The sequence below is a fragment of the Equus przewalskii genome, chromosome 18 (assembly GCF_037783145.1).
Source record: "Equus przewalskii isolate Varuska chromosome 18, EquPr2, whole genome shotgun sequence".
Taxonomy (NCBI): Eukaryota; Metazoa; Chordata; class Mammalia; order Perissodactyla; family Equidae; genus Equus; species Equus przewalskii.
In genome coordinates, this window is record NC_091848.1 from 48,453,034 (window position 1) to 48,470,870 (window position 17,837).

Below are 17,837 nucleotides of genomic sequence, written 5' to 3' on the forward strand. Positions count from 1 at the left end.
CACATATGATTTGAAAACAAAACAAAGCTAGAGCTGGTGTTTTCTATTAGCCACCAGCCCTGCTGCATAAGCTGCAGATGTGGGCGAATCTGGGCATTTGGGCTGAACCGGCTACAAAAATGCGTTCTTAGCAGGACCTGTGAACTTCAAAGAGTATGTCAAACAACCTTTCAATAATCCAGAATTCAACGTATTAGTCACTTACTAAATATTTTAATGGAAATGATTGCAAATAAATACACTGAAAAATCTCCATAAATAAGGAAACAATTTGGTGAATGTGGTTTGGTTTAGCGGAGATATTTCTTGACACGCAACATACCTCATAACAATGTATATCAATGTCAAACCCCCCCTCCTTCAATAGCCATCGTACAGCTGTGCCTCAGGAATTTTAGAATATTCTCAGCAAAGACATTACATCACACCTCTTGACAAAAATGTTTTCCAAATGTGCTCAGTGAAATTCTGAGTTTTGTGAAAATGATACGTGTTACTGTTGCTAGTTATATATGTTTCCTTTTACTATCTGTTATCATTTTTAATATTGTCTGTGTTATCCTTCAGCATGAATACGGAATAGTGCACCAAACATAAACATGCAGCTGAGCAATTCTCACGAAGAGATCTCTTACGTAGCGACCACCCAGCTCAAGAAAAATAACACTGCCCAGGGCACAGAAGCCTCCTTTGGGGCCCCTCCAGATCACGACCCTCCCTCTATTCTTTTCAAAGACAACCACTATCCTGACTTCTAATGTGATAGTTTAGTTTTGCCTGTTTTTGGATTCCTACACCATGTATTGTTTTACATCTGATTACTTTTGTTCAACATTGTAGATCCACATCGGAACAGTACCTGATCCCTCCAGTTTGACTGGAAAAGCTGATGATTCGCAGAGCACTGGGGTGGAGTACATTGCTCTGGTCTGGCTTAACACATCTTAAAAGCAGGACCAGCTATATAATTTGCCGGACCCAGTGCAGAATGCAAATGTCAGGCCCCTTGTTCAAAGTCATTACGAGTTTGAAATCAGGAGAGTGGGATACTCAACCCAGCTTAGGACCTCTTTGTTTGGGCCCTGTGTAACTGACCAGGTCACATGCCCATGAAGCAGCCCTGCTTAAAAGCAAGACCAGAAAGGGTCAAAATAACTTAACTTTGTTTCCAAGTACTTAACTTTGTCTCTCAAGCCCACGTAGATCTGTTGCTATTGTTTGCTTTTTATTTTTCCTTCATATTCTTTTGATTCTCCATTGGCATGATTATTTTTGATTGAATGCTGGATATGGTATGTGAAAAACTGTAGAAATAATCTGCAACTTAGAATGATGATATCGATGGGGTTCGGGGCAGACCACCCCAAGATGCACCACTCTGGTTTGTGGATTATTTCCAGCTGAAGACAATAAAGGCTCAGAAGACTCAGGAAGAACATTCCACTTTCCCCTCCAAACTGCCTAAAAGACTTTAACGTAGAAGCCTGTTCCAGGAGGGAGCTCACACCATATGATAGCTATAGTATAGAGAGACATCAACAAACCCATTTCTGGGCCCAGCAAAACCTGTTTGACAAATATTTGCATTTCCATCTCCATGTAAATTGTCTTCCCGACTGAAATCCTAAATCACTACCCCCAACATCCTCTTTGTCTGTAGCTGAAGATATTTCAACAGGCAGCCTCAGCCAGATGGCTGAGTCGCTCAGTTTTCCTGGGTTTCTCCCAGGTATACGTTATAAAGTTTTGTTTGATTTTCTCCTGCTATTCTGTCTCCTGTCAATTTAATTCGTAGCCCAGCCAGAAGGAACTAGAGTGGGCAGAGGATTTGTCCTCCTCCGCTATACCTCATTTCGGAGAGCTGGAATCTGGTTCTCAGACGGGTCACACAGTGAGTGACAGAGTCACAATCTATCTGAGGTCTTGCTAACTTCAAAGCCTGTCTTCTTTCAATAAAACTACAATCTCTCATTTGACGTAATGTGGATTGCAGATTTTTCAAGTAATATTTATAGTGTTATGGAGACTGCAAGAACTAAATTGGAAAACTGCATTTTGATGAGTTAAGTAGCTAACAGTGTCAGATGTGTTCTTCCATGATGACACTCTATTTAAGGACTAGTTTTAAAATTTATTCTAGTTGGTCAATTGGATAATGACGATTTCTGCCCTTGTATGGAGATAGATGGAAGACTCAGTGGTGGCGCCAGCCCAGTGGTGGAACGGTTAAGTTCGGGCGTTCCGGTTTGGCAGCCTGGGGTTCACCGGTTCGGATCCTGGGTGCAGCCATGGCACCGCTTGTGAAGCCATGCTGTGGCAAGTGTCCCATGTATAAAGTAGAGGAAGGTGGGCATGGATGTTAGCTCAGGCCAGTCTTCCTCAGCAAAAAGAGGAGGATTGGCAGCAGATGTTAGCTCAGGGCTAATCTTCCTCAAAAAGAAAAGGAAAAATGAAGACTCAGTGGAAGAATCTTTCACAAATACTTCCCAGTGATATATTGCAAATATAAGGTATCTATTATACAGCAAGTCACATATGTGTGTGTGCATGGTCACATGTGTCTGATGGAGATCAGAACACGGACAGGTGTCTCAGGAGCATTTCAGTCCCTCTTTTAGCACTTATGGCCTGCACTGGGACGATCTGCTGGCTGGGAATAGTAATAACGTGGTGTGGCATTAGACTTTTTCACTGTATTGGAACCGCTTTGAAGGCCTTGCTAATTCCTGCAGAGTTCTGGTTTTATCGTAAACTCTGACATGAAATGCAATATGATCTTTTCATGAAAACCCGGCTGTACGATACTTATCTTATATAAATGTAAGCATATATAACCAGGCAGCTTTCCTCTCACCTTAGAGCCAGTATTAACATGTTACCACGTCCAGAAGAAAAAAATACAAATTCAATTTTAGAAACACTATTTTGGTGTTTTGGTTGACAAATAGTTACACCACTCATCGCACCTAAAACCTCCCTAAGATTTCTCCTTAAGAATTTCTTCTCTCCAAATTCGCACTCCATAGAACAGCTACCTACAGCTCTGTCTTTCTTCTCTCTGGCTCCCCTGCCCTCCTCCCTCTGGCTGCTCTGTCTTTGGTATGTAAAGCTGAGGTCACAACTCAAGACCTGCACTCGGAATAGAGCCCGAGGGTATTCAGAGTTTGGCCTTCACAGAGTGTTGAAAAATTTGAATTAGTTGCCAACCTTTGAAAGTCAGAATATTTCATGTTAAAATCCAGATATCTCCCCTTCCCTTGGCAAACCAGAAGATCTGGCGACCCCAGACTTTCTTCCCATCTGGCACTTTTTCCTCTGTGCTTCCAAGCAGTTAGCAGGCCCACTTACCCCTTCTTAGACATTCTAATTGGCAGCCTTTGTAGTAAAGTGGGCCAGGCTGGATTTTTCTTCTTTTACTTGGATCCACCTCACTCAGCTAAACATAAATGATATACTCCTGGGTCTACGTTCCTTAAAAGGCTGGGAGTGGGGGTGTCTGAATGAGCAAGTATAAGTACTTGTAATCTAAATGTTTCCATCACAGAAAAATCAACAAAAAGGCACTATTGGCAGTGAACACAACACAATTATGCAGAAAGTGAAATATAATAATGTACACCTGAAATTTACACAATGTTAAAAGCCAATATGACCTCAATAAAATAAAATAAAATAAAATAAAAAAATAAAGCCAGGTCTCTCGGAAAAAAAGAAAATCAACAAAAATGCAAGTGTCTACTGCTTTACGATCTCCGTGATAGTGGCGATGTTAGGTGCTCAGGCCTGTGCTGCTCCCTCCAGATGGGAGCATCTATTAGTACTCCCTGGACCACTGAGGGCAGGGTGACACTTGGCTGTCTTCTATCTAAATCTGTCAAACAACATCCCTCATGATGTGAAATTCTGCCTCACTGGTGTTGAACTTTTTCATGCCCTTAAGTACAGGTAGCATCGCGAGCTCAATTTTCCTAGAGATCTCGATAAGTTAGAATTTTCATGTTTTCTCACTGCACATGACATACAGATTTGCTCTATAGTTCAGCATATACTTTTTCTCCACAGTCAAGCTTCTGAGGCATTTTGCCAATATAAGTATTTGAGTGGTGACATTTTCTTAAATAATAGAGAAGTTAAACTGACCCCAACTATTGATGGTGAAGGCAGAAAGAAGCAGAGTTATAGGCACTTGCCTGGGCCCTCAATAAGAGAAGCAGAAGATATTTGGATGTTACAGGTTAGCAAAGAGGGAATAAAAAGATCTGGGGATAGTTAGATAGCAGAGTACAGAATATGTCTGTGTATAATTTCCAGCATTTGGGTCTCAGATAAACAGCGAAAATCAAGAATGTTTAAAATTTGGAATCTTGTGGACATTTATTTATCAAGCTGCCAGAAGTTGACGGCCTCTAGATGCAAGGCCTGTTTTATTTTACAGATTCGATCTCCTAGGCAACTATCTTATTACATTCACAAGTCCCCACATTGCCTAATTTTAAAGTATTTTAAAGAATTTTAAAGTACAAATGTAGAAATATTGCTTTAGGATAGGTGTTTAGATTTTGCAATTTAAATTTATCTCAGATTTATCATAATCTAAGCTATTGCTGCTCCCTGAACCACTATGATCTTGCTCTATAATCTAGGACAAGTTTTTACTTTTTAAAAATTTTTAAAATTGTGGTAAAATATACATAACATAGAATTTACCGTCTCAGACATTTTAAAGTGTACAGTTCAGTAGTTTTAAGTGCATTACAATGTTGTGCAACCAATGTCTGGAACGTTCTTTGGGACAAGACTTTTAACCTCCATCAGAGATGCAACATCTATAAAATGGGTCATTTTAAATATTAATTAGCTTTTAAGTGCAATCATAATAATGCCCTTCATAAAAGGGTTGGTGAATTCTTTGATATCTGCCTCAGGATGTAATGTGCTTTTTGGAATATGAGGTAGAATCCTCCCTCGGTACTTGCAGGGATAAGTTCCAGGACCCTCACGGATCCTGGGCACAGACCTGGGCACAGCTCATCAAGCCACGTTGTGGCAGGCATCCCACATATAAAGTAGAGGAAGATGGGCATGGATGTTAGCTCAGGGCCAATCTTCCTCAGCAAAAAGAGGAGGATTGGCAGCAGATGTTGGCTTATGGCTAATCTTCCTCAAAAAAATAATAAAAGTAGATAAAAGGATGTAGTATTTGCATATAACCTATGCACATTCTCCCGTACACTTTAAATAATCTCTAGATTACTTATAATACCTAACACAATGTAAATGCTATTTTAATAGTTGTTATACTGTATCATTTAGGGAATAATGACGAGGAAAAAACCAGTACATGTTCAGTACAAACGCAACCATCGTAGGCTTCTTGATCTATGGTTGACTGAATCTGCGGATGTGGAACCTGCGCACACGGAGGGCCGACTGTGGTATTTTGTTGCCAGGCAAATGTAAACACAATATTAGTGAAATATCCTTTCAGTATGATTGATTTCAAATGTACAAAAAATAAAAGAACAAATGTCACTGGATACCCTAAAAACCAATGTTTTTATATTTATCTTCCCATTGGCATCTCTTCACTCTCCTCCAGATCAAAGTCATCCTTCCCTCTGCATGTGTGACTGCTACAGAATTTCGAGGAAGCCTAGACGCGCTGTTTGGGAAACTACGCATTTTTCCAACAATTTGGCTTTTTCTTTGTCACCTTTGGTTTCCTTTCCTAGATACTATCTTAGTTCAATTTCTTCTCTTTTCCTGAATCTTTTTTTATCTACCTATTTCATTCCAATGTTCTACGGTCACTTATTTTTCTTTCCTTTTTGCTGATTTTCACATTCGGGGATGGTATTTCCTCCTTTCTTTTTTTCATACCCTTCTCTTCCCTTCCCCTTCTTTCCTTCTCATTCATCCATTCACTCATTTACTTATATTATTTACTTATTTACTTTTACTTATTTTGTGCATATAAAAAACTAACTGCCATTTGTGCTGTCCCACTAATTTTCATAAAACATAACGTATAAACTTGAGCAAAGGAACTGTATCTGACTTGTGTTCCCCAACCACATAGTCTCCACCTACGAGGGACAGAGTCCAGCATCCCTCTACTTCTTCCCCTTCCAAGGGTCGCCTTCTTCAGGTGTGCAGTGGTCCGGCCAGCATCATCTCCAATGCACCTCCTGCCTCCTGTGGCTATCTTCTGCTCTCCGCCGCATGTTGCTCCAAGGATGCACCAGGTTCTGCAGAGAACCATTAATACAAGACTGGTTGACATCACAGGCTTTTAGAGAAGGTTGAGGATATGGTGGCAATTATAGCAAAGCCAGAAAATAACTTCCCCTAAGTGTTAGGCATAAATTTTCCTGGAAATGTATCAGCCTTCCTCTGTCAGAAAGAACTTTTTTCTCATGAGTAGCGTTTCTTCTAAAGCCCTGGGCGCCCCTGGTGATATTCAGGCTTTATTGCATATGGTTCCACGTCAAGATATACTAAAATCCTAAATTTCCCTAAGCCAATTTAAATTCAAGGAATGTACTGTCAACATAATGACACCTCCCTGCTTTTGAATCAATGGTGAAACTCTGTGTTTCAGAGTAAAATTAAACTTTGTAACAGTTGAACTCAGCATCCCAGGACAAAGAAGTTCTATTTCATCAATGTATCTTGAATAAATCAATGATATTTTCTGCTCTCCAAAACGAAGCTGTTAGTTTTAATCATTAGAATAAAGTTAGATTTTTTTTAATTCCAGTAAGTGACAATGAATCCAACTAGCTCAAAATATAATGCTGGTTCTATTGTCAGTAATCTAACATAGCTCAATTTTATTTTTAAAAAAACTTATGCTAACAAAGACAATAAACATTATTATTTAAAAACCCAAAATGTATCATAACCCCGTTATACCAACAAAGCATTTTCATTTTTCCTTGTTCCATATTCACAGAAATTTGATGTAGTTGCCCTTCGAGGGTACTTATGATTGTTTTCTATGTTTAAAACTATTTCATTGTAAACATTTATACGGATGGTGCAGTTAATATAATTAATAATTTAATAAGTGTATAATATTCTATTGAAAAGTATCATTACTCATTTAGCCATTCTTTTGTTGAATATGTAGTTTGTTTCCAATATTTTGCTATTTTAAGTAATGCTAAGATGAATAGCTTGTCTCGTCATTGAATAAATATTTATTGAGTGTCTACCATATCCCAGACACTATTCTTGGCAATAAAATATAGGAGTTATCAGCTGGAAATTCCTGCCTTCATGGACCTTATATCCACTGGGAAAGAAGCAAGCGATAAACAAATGAGCAAATTGTATTGTATGATTGGAGGTGATAAGTACCCTGAAAAACAGTAAAGCAGGGAAGGAACTGGGAAATGCGGAGAGTGGGGATGCCATTTGAATAGGATGGTCTGGGAGACCTGCGTGAGAAGGTGACGTTTGAGTAAGCACTTGAAGAGGTGAGGGATAAGTCATGGGATGTCTGGCCTGGGTAGGAACATGCCCAGCACGGTTGTGGTCCTAGGAAGGAGAGGGGTCCATGTGAGTGGAACAGTAGCAGAGGATGTCAGACAGATAACAGAGTCCAATTCTTCTATGGCCTTGAAGAAGTCTGTAAGGGCTCTGATTTTCTTTCACTCTAGAGAGATAGGAAGCTATTGGTAGATTTTAAGCAGAGAAATATGGATGACATGTTAACACAATTACTCTTGCTACTGTGTTGATTCTTATGGAGTGAGAATAAGGCAAGGAGAGCAGTTAGGACGCTGTTGCAATAACGCAGGTAAGAGATGGCAGTGCCTTGGACCATGGTGGGGGCTGGGAATTTATGGAAAGTGGTCAGATTCCACATACATTTTCATGGTAGAGCTCGCAGGATGCTTACAATGCCTCCGTCAACATAAATAAATACTTCCTAAACATTTGATGCTTTTTTTCCCAAAAAATTTGCTAATATTTTAAAATTATTCCAAAGTTTACTTTTAATTTCCTGAGCTAGCCAATCTGAACATTCTCCCACGTGTTTATTGATATTGTTTCTTGTCTTAATGGTCTCTTCCACCTCACTTTGCTCACTTAGCTATTTAGAGTTTCTCAGACATTCTAATAAATTTCAGATCTTTGTATATTAAAATAACAAAACATATTTGACTTATGATACCTAAAAATATTACACATTGTATATTACCTGTCCATCCCAGCTCTTTGCTTTTTCTTTTTCAAAATAAGCTGTAAAATAACTGTGATGTTGTCAAACTGATCAACTAACCCAAACTGCAGAAAATACTGTTTCAATTTTCATTCCCATGGAGCAAAATATTAACATCTTAAATATTACGGTATTTTATTCTAAAATGATATTCCTGGGAGAGAAGAGTCAGAATCAAGAACCTGGCACCAGCCATGATGGCTGATGTTATTTGACTCCTGTGTCCTTATGTCTGAGCCTGGTGTTGTGGAGGGCCTGACCTCAGAGTTCAGAAGCTCACCATCTGCCCTAACCACTCTGGGTAATCTTCAACTGCATCCTGCTGCTGAATTCTTTGTCTTTCCACATCACTTGATATTTCAAACTATTTTAAAGATATTATTCATGTAGGGTATTCACAAATGCCAGTTCCTTTCAGAGACCACATGTTTAACTCGTGTATTAATTTCTGGGAGATGCCATAGCCAGGTACCTCAAAGTGGGTGGCTTACCAGAAACTTGTTCCCTCACAGTTGCAGAGGTTAGAAGTCCAGAATCGAGGTGTCATAGGGCCCTGCTCTTTCTGAAGTTTCTATGGGAGAGTCTGTTCCTTGCTTTTTTCTTAGTTTCTGGTGTTGCTGGCATTCCTTGACATTCCTTAGCTTGCAGACACATCACTCTAATCCCTGCCTCTTTTGTCACGTGACATTGTCCCTGTGTGTTTTCGTATCATCTTCCCCCTGTTTTGTTCTCTGTGTCCCTTTTCCTCCTCTTATAAGGATACCAGTCATATTGGATTAAGGCCCACTCTAATTCAATATGACTTCATTTTAACCTAATTATATCTGCACTGAACCTATTTATAAATAAGGTCACAATCACAAATACCAAGGGTTAGGACTTCAACCTATTTTTCTTTTCTTTTTTTTTAATCTTTTTGAGTGATACAATTCAACCAATAAGAATGGGTTTGAGAAAAAAATGGTTTCCAAAAGAACTAATCTGAAAAAAAAATGTATTCAGAATTAATGTTGGGGATAGAATCTGGCCAGAACTTGAGATGAGGTTAGTGAAATCAGGAGAAGACACAAATGCCAGCCTTCCTGCCCATCCATCTTTCAAGCTTCAGCTCAGTTCCACATTTTTACTGAAGGCTATTGAACGACTCTGAGAATCTCTCCTACAACAATATTACTTATATCACATATCTTAGTTTTTAATCAAATATTCTTCTGCATTGTACCCTAATTGGTTCAAGGGTTGTGATTTAGTTTTCTCCAACAGAATTACAATCTTTTGACGGCAGGCATCTCGGTATTATATTTCTCTGATATCCTCCTGAAATTTCTATCACAGTGTTAGAAACACACAAGATTTATTAGTTTAAACTGAAATACCTAGAAGCCAAGCTTGATTGGGTGGCCAGTAAGTTTGACAGTGAGTTATTTTCCTGACCAACCATTGACTTCTCTTTCAAGTCGCGGCTAAACCGTCCCCTTTTTAGGAAGTTATTTCTCCACGCCCCAAGACTACACTAAGTGCCCCTCTTAGGACCTCCCATTCCACTCTGAGTGTGTGCTTATCATGCTGCGTTTGAAATTCCTGATGCCTTGTCTCTCTTTTCTGCTGGGTTGCGAGCTCCACCAGGGCAGGGACTGTGCCTTGTCACGGTGGTATTCCCAGTGTCCAAAATAGTGGCTAGTCGATGGTTGGCTCTTAATAATTCATTGTGGAATTAGTTCAATGAGTCACTAAACACTAAGCTGAATCATTTCCTCTCCCCTGGATTTATTTTCCCCACGTGTAAAATAACAGTGGAGAAAGGGTGATGCTTAACAGAGCCTGCAATTCCAACTGAGGGTAGGTAAATATGGACATGGTTAGGTAGCTGTGCTTCCTTTCTGTAAGGCTTAGAGAATTGTGATTAAGCCATTGGTCTCTACTGTGGCTCTGGCCAGGTTGGCAGAGGGCTCTACCCTGGAGCTCAATTTTACGCGGGCTCTGAGGAGGAATCCAGCTGACGTCAAAGTTCAAGTGCATAAAACGCCAGGCAGGACAAGACAAAAAGATATGATACTGATGACAAATAAACAGAAGCCAAGAGGCACAACAGTCAACTTCCATCAATTTATTTCCATCTGTTCATATCCACTTAACTACCCTGAGTTTATTTAGGGACAATTAACCATGGCAACAAACTACATCAGTCCCTCTGAGGAATTTGTAATTTTTCATAAAAATACTCAATGAAAATTCAAAACCAAGAGGCCTTACAGTATAATTCCCAAAATAGTTATTGTTAATTACAAAATAAAATTAAATCTGCTGAAGGGGAAGCAATAAACGCACTCCACTCTTCTATAAAGGCATTAGGAAAATGAAGTGTAAATTTCTTGAGAAGGAGAGACTCTCACGTAGAAGAAGATGACGATGAAGCCTATAAGTCAAACTTGGCCACTGCTTTGGAAATCCTGAATTTCTTCCCCTTATCTGAGCAGAACCAGTATTCAGTACTGTTGATCATATGTACAAATCAAAATATTGAGGTTTCTCCTCATTGATGCATTAGAAAAACTTCTTAACAGACCTTTTTCGTGAGGGTTTTTTTCCTTCCATCTGAGCTATTTCACAATCTAATTAGCTGGGCAAGTGTGTGACGCACCGATAATTAAGTTTACTGCACCTTTTGACGAATACTCAATACAGTTTGAAGGTTTTACAGGCTTGAGATTTCCCATCTTGCTGGGCATTTCAGTTGGAATATTTACTATTATCTCATACTCTACAGAGTGACCAAATGACTCATCGCTCCAGTTCCTAGTCTTGTTGCGCCTTAGCTATTTCTGTAAGTGATATTACTATTTCTCTAGCCATCCCAACAGGGAACTCTGATGTCATTGTTGTAGCCTTCTTTTCTTTTAGAACAATAATATATGTAAGCATTATTTGTGTTATTAATCAAGAAGACACTGCTTTTTAAAAGTTTGTCCTTTACTAGGTTTCAGGTGCCCATACCATTCTTTTCACTACGTGGTGACCCCTGTCAGTTGTATTCTTATCTTATACGTTAATGGCTATAATAGCCTGCTAATCTCTTCCCTCACTTATCACTGATTAATCGTCCTAAAGATGTTGGTCTAATATGCTAAGCATTTTACTAAAACTGTTTCTCTAACTTCTTTTCCTGCTTTTTCCCACTGTAAATTATTTTAAAATTTCATTTTCTAATTGTTTGTTTCTATAACTCTGAGTATTTATATCTTACATGGATGTTACAGATCAAATAATTCACCTGCTCTTAGCTACAAAATAATTCTTAGATAAAAGCTCAACATCACAGACAGGTAAAAGCAGAAATACCCTAGTTTAGTGGGAAGGACAGAAGAGCATGTGGGGGAGGTCACCTGCATCCATTCTCCAAGACCCAGCTGGAGGATTGCTTCATCCATTGTTTCCACATTTGAATTACCTTTTATGTTGTTTCCCCTGATACCATAAACAGTTAATTCACAAGCAATGCACATTAAACACCTACTGTGTGTCAGTTAATGTGTTGGATATAGTAGAAGTTAATTTTTGTCTGTGTTCACAGTGTTACACGGAGACACACACAATACACATCTGAATGTATGATACACTTATATTAGGACAGGTCTTGTGTATAAAGCAAAGCCCAGACGGGAACACAGAAATCACTGTAAACATTCAAAACTGAAGAAATTCAATATTAGGACGTGGTTACACAGGTGGTAGAATCTCTGAGAAGCCAAAGAGCAGATGGTGAGGCAACCGAGAGATTAACATCAGCAGGCAGCCCCTATCACCTGGCTACAGAAATGAGGAGGAGGTGGACTGTGGACCACACACAGCCTGTCCAACAGGAGCTGCTGTCGCAGAGGAAATGTAGTCACTGCCAAAGACACCACAGGAGATGGGGAAGGGGGAGAAATACGTCAGTTTACCTGCTTGTGCTGTCTTTCAGTCCTTGGCCACTGCCTTCCAATTGGCCAAGTCTACCCAGAAGCTTGGGGAGAGAAGAGCCTAGAAAATATTTCCTATGGAACGAAAGCAGAGCAGGAGAAGGGGGAGAAGGGATTATGTAGGAGACTGAGAGCCACCTCTTTGTAAAGTGATGCTATATGACAGAGACAGGGAGACCTGTAGGTTTATTTGCCCACTCTGGACACTGAAATCCTACTTCATTTGTCGCTGGCATCTACGTGCTTCAGTTTCCTCTTATTAATTCCTTAAAAGTTATTTTAGATCACAGGAAGATGAGAATTAACACCCATTTTGCAGCATAAACTATATTCTGTTTATTAAACTAAGATAGGTATGACATGAACACATCTCCTTTACAGACAAATATATGATTATTGATATAATTCTAAAGCTATACTGTCATCTCCTACTAATTAACACCCTCCCCCCAACAGGTATTTGTGAAACTCTTAGGTATGTGTGGTTAAGGGAAAAATATATAACTTTTTTCTGTTCAAAGCCTTAACTGAACTGCAGATTTCTTGAGGGAGAACCTGGGTTTTATTTGTGCACACTTGTGTGTGCATGTGTGTGTGTGTAAGACTAGAACCATGCATTGTTGAGTGAGTGAACCACCCTGTGCTCCAAAAGGCAAGGAGGGCGCAGGGGTCAAGGCAGGGAAGGGCTTGGAAGGGTGGGCGGGCTTTTGTTCAGGAAGAACAGGTTCCAGTTCCAAGAGACTGTAGCTAAGGGTACCTTCTCTTCACCAGCTACTGGGAATAGATCAACAGGAGTCGCAGCCTATTTACTCAAATCCTCCTCTTCAAAAGGGGAGAAAGGAGTAGAGAATGGAATCGGTTTGTTTGTTGCCCTAAGCGCTATAAGATGTACTATATTCTTCATCACGTGCAATGTTTCTTAACGCACTTCTGATCAGAATTCGTAAGCCCAATTGGCAGATTAGAATATTGCTGCTAAGAAAAGTTAAGTAATTTACTGAAGGTTACAGAGCAAGTAACTGGGAGAGTCAGTTTTACAACCTGGGCATGGAGAGCTGCAAAGACAATATTATATAGTATCTCCTGATTTCTACCTAAGGTGCTTAAAATCAGTGAAGCCAGTTGGAGACCTCTGCTTCATGCAGCAGGCTGGAGCTGTCACGTGAATGACGACCCCACACTGTTCCCAATTGCTGGAAATGTTCATTAAGAGAGGAGCTTACATCTCAATTAAAAACAAAAGTCTTATAAAGCAATTTGGATTGTGATTGGACAAATATTAGTGTAAATAGTTTTAAATCAATCTACCAATGACAGTTTTCAGCTTTAAATAAAAGAGAGAATTAGTCTGCAGAGGGACTAAACGCATCGGAAGTAGGGACAGGCCAGAAGACCAAAGAGAGAAAAGGGCATGACAGTGGTGCTGTAAGCACTAACTACAGATTTCAACAACTTGGCAATTTTCTCTTCATTGTTCCTTCTAATCTTCACATGTGCCTAGGAGAAGGAAAGCTGGGCCCTTGCTATTCCATGTTGGTGGAATATCTCCCCAATTCTCCCACTAGATCTCCCCTTCTTTTGTCTGTTGCTAACATCAGGCTTTGAGGAAGAGTTTCTTCCACAAAAGAAAAAATTATTTAAACACCACAAATCTAGACCCTTATTGGTAGTTGTAGAAAAATCACTGAAATGGAGGTGAGGGGATCCAGGATTATTCCAGCTCTGTCTCCTTTTGGAATGTGGGAAAAATACTGAACCTCCTGAACCTCCTCGTCTTTACAGGATCTAGGTGTCTCATTCATTACAGTACTCCCAGCTCCTACAGTCTGTGATACCTGCATGGAGAGATGCATTTTGCAGTGTAATTTCATTGATATCAGTCCTCCTTTTTTTGTCATCTCTGAAGGAATTTAAAATTTAGGGGATGATTGAGCATGGTGAGCTGTGGTTAACGACAGGGCAATGGCCTTTTGAGGAGTGGCTGTGAAATAGTATAAAAACACATGATTTCCAATTGCTTTATGTTCAGTTATCATGAAAAGAACTTGTTCCAGGACTTCCTTCTTCTACAGTGTATAGAGGTGACCACAGATATTGTTAAAATTATCTGGTACCAAGAAAGCACTGCCAGACTCTTGTTATAGGGACCTACATAATTTCGTCATCTCTAGATCCATCTGGAAGTCTTAGGCCTGGGACTGTTGCCCCTGCTTCTCAGGGCGGAGGAGGGATGTCCAGGAATGGATCTAGGAGAGCTCAGAAGAGGTACCTGGTGCTTGTTTGTGTGGTAGTTTATCAAAGCCACCTGGCAGACACCAGCGTCTCTGTACACCAAGCTTCATGGAGACTTGTCAGGCCCAGCAATATCTGGTTAAACTAAGGAGGACTCTTAATTTTATTCTAAGGATTTCACTCAGTGGGAAGTTTCTTGGTAGTGACGTGCATAAATCCTAGTGGAATTTTTTTTTAGGAGTTTCATTTATAATAGAAAATAAAACAAATCCGCTGGTCCAGAGATGCACATTTAATTCTTTTCCACTGATTTTCCTTTCTTAAAAAATTTATTGACAGGGGTATCCAGGGAGCCTATAATGAGGAGCCTTTCTAGAATGTGAGTTGTAAGGGACATTTTCACCTGCCGGGGTATAGAGCACATAAAAAATAACTAAAATAAAGTGTGGGCTTTGACTTCAAATGATCACGTTAGAAGGTGTTTGTGGTCCATGAGGTGCTCTGAGTTTGGGATGAGAAATGGCAGGATAGGATGTAATTCATTGATTGGTTCCTAAGCCCCTCACAGCACAATGGAAACAAAGGAGAGACACAAATCCAAAGGTTTATTGCTACTCCGTTAATTCAACAAATATTTATTGGGTCCTAATGTCTACCAGGTAGGCTTTGAGAGCATAGCGTGAACAAGACATTTGGACAGTGTTTCTACATTCATGGATACTGTTTTATTGTGTACAAGAGAGTAAACAGATACTCCATTACTACGTAATGTGATGTCAGATGCTGACAATGCTTCAAAAATACATAACTAACTAAAGTTGAGTAAGGCGATAGAGCAAGAGGATTGAGGGTTAACGTTATGCACCGTGGCATTAGGAGGGCTGTCCGACGAGGTGACGTTTCAGCAGAGATCTGAAAATGTATGAAAGCAATAATATGGATATTTGAAAAAGAAATTCATATTTTTCACTATTCTTAGGTTAAAATTGTGATTTGATCATTTTGTTTCCTACACTTAAAATAGACTCTCCCTTCTCGAAATTCAGCCTTTAAGGCCCAGTTCATAGTTCATCTTGGTTCTTGTTATGATCTTTGGTAAAATTCCTCTTCCTGAGTCTAAAGATCCCCTTCTAGACTTTCACCAGGCAACTAATATCTTTTTCTCTTTCTGGAAAAAATAGAATTAATAAATGTGACAATAAAGTGGATTGCATGAGCTTTGTAGGCCCTTTCTCACAAACAAAATGTTATAGTAAATAATCTTAGCAACATTTTTGTGAGAACTTTCCTTGCACAGAAATTGTCCTTCCTTGATTTGTTAATGCTTATACTGAAGACTAGGAAAAGTCTATCCCACTGCAGCTGCCTCAGATGAGGTTCAGAGTCATGAGTGAATTTTATCACTTCCCATCGTTCTTCTACAGGTGGAGATAGTAACTGCAGACTCATGCTGAGTGTGGCTGGTGGAACCTCACATCTGTCCCCAAGGGTGAGTGAATGGGTGTCCTGAACTCCTTTGACTTGTTTGTTAAAGCATTTTTTTTATTGTGGTAAAAAAATATATATATTTAATATTAATATATATATAAAACATAAATTGACCATCTTAAGCATTTCTAAGTGTACAGTTCAGTAGTATTAAGTATATTCACATTGTTGTGCAACCAATCTCCAGAATTTCTTCATCTTTCAAAACTGAAACTCTGTACCTATGAGCAATGACTCCCCATTTCCCCTTCTCCCCAGGCCATAACCACTATTCTACTTTCTGTTTCTATGAATGGGACGATTCTGGATACCTCATATAAGTGGAATCACACAGTATTTGGCTTTTTGTGACTAGCTTCATTCACTTAGCATAATGTCCTCAAGATTCATGATGCATCCATGTTGTAGCATGTATCATGATATTTTGGTGTGTGTGTGTATAGATACCACATTTTGTTTACCCATTCATAAAGCAGTTTTATTGAGACAGAATTGATATAAAATGAATTGCACACATTTAAAATATACAGTTTTGTAAGTTTGGACATATAAATATACCCATGAAACCACTACTACAATCAAGATGGTGAACATATCCACCCCCCTGCAGAAGTTCCCTCATGCGCCTTTGTAATCTCCCATCCCCAGTCTTCAGGCAACAACTGATCTGCTGTCTGTTACTACAGACTAGTTTGCATTTTTAGAATTGTTTCTCTGACTCAGTATATTATTTTGAGATTCAGCTGTGCTATTGCATATATAAACAGTTCATTCTTTTTATCACTAATCAGTATTCCATAGTACCAACACACAACAATTTGTTTATCTATTCACCTGTGATCGATATTTGGGTTGTTTCTAGTTTTTCTAAATTTGAAACAAATGAGTATTACAACTGCAATTAAAACTACACAAATGCTATGAAGATTCAAGTTTAAGTTTTTGTATGGATATTCTTCCATTTCTCTTGGATAAATACCTAGGAATAAAATGGCAAGACCATATGTTAAGTGTATGTCTAACTTTTTGACAAATTGTCAAACTGTTTTGTAAAGTGGTTGAAACATCTTATGTTCCTACCAGTAATAAATAATAGTTCCAGTTCTTCCACATTCTTGCCAATACTTGGTATGGTCAGTCTTTAATTTTACACATTCTAATAGATGTACGGGGTATCTCATTGCGATTTTAATTTGCATTTCCTTAATGACTAACCAAGATGAGAGAAAGAAAAAATGACCATCTTTTCATGTGCTTATTTGTCATCCATATATCTTCTTTGATGAAGTGTCTGTTCAAATCCTTGTTCTATTTTTTATTGGGTTGTTTGTTTTCCTATTATTGAGTTTGGAGCTTTTAAAAATATATTCTGGACACAATTTCTTTAGCAAATATATGGTTTGCAAATACTTTCTCCCAATCTGTGGCTTGCATTTTCATTCTGTTAACTGTGCCTTCCAGAAAACAGAAGTTTTTAGTTTTAATAAAGTCTGATTTGTGTATTCTTCTCTACTATGGATGATATTTCTGATATCATTTCTAAGAAATCTTAGCCTAATTCAAATTCATAAAGATTTTCTTCTCTATTTTCCTCTAGAAGTTTTATGTTCTACATTCAGGTTTATGACCCATTTTGAGTGTTTTTATGCATAGGTATAGATAAAGTTTTTTCTGTGGTTTTTTATTTTGTTTTACTTATTTGTTTTTATTTGTGCACATGCATAGCCAATTGTCCAAGCACAACTTGTTGAAAGGCTATTTTTTCTCCACTGAATTGGTCATGCCCTTTGTCAAAAGTCAGTTTTCTCTATATGTATGTGTCTATCTTTGGACTCTCTTCTGGTCCATTGCTCTATTTGCCTATTTTTACGCCAGTTCCACACTGTCTTGCTTACTGTAACTGGAAGAAGTCTTAATACCAGAAAGTC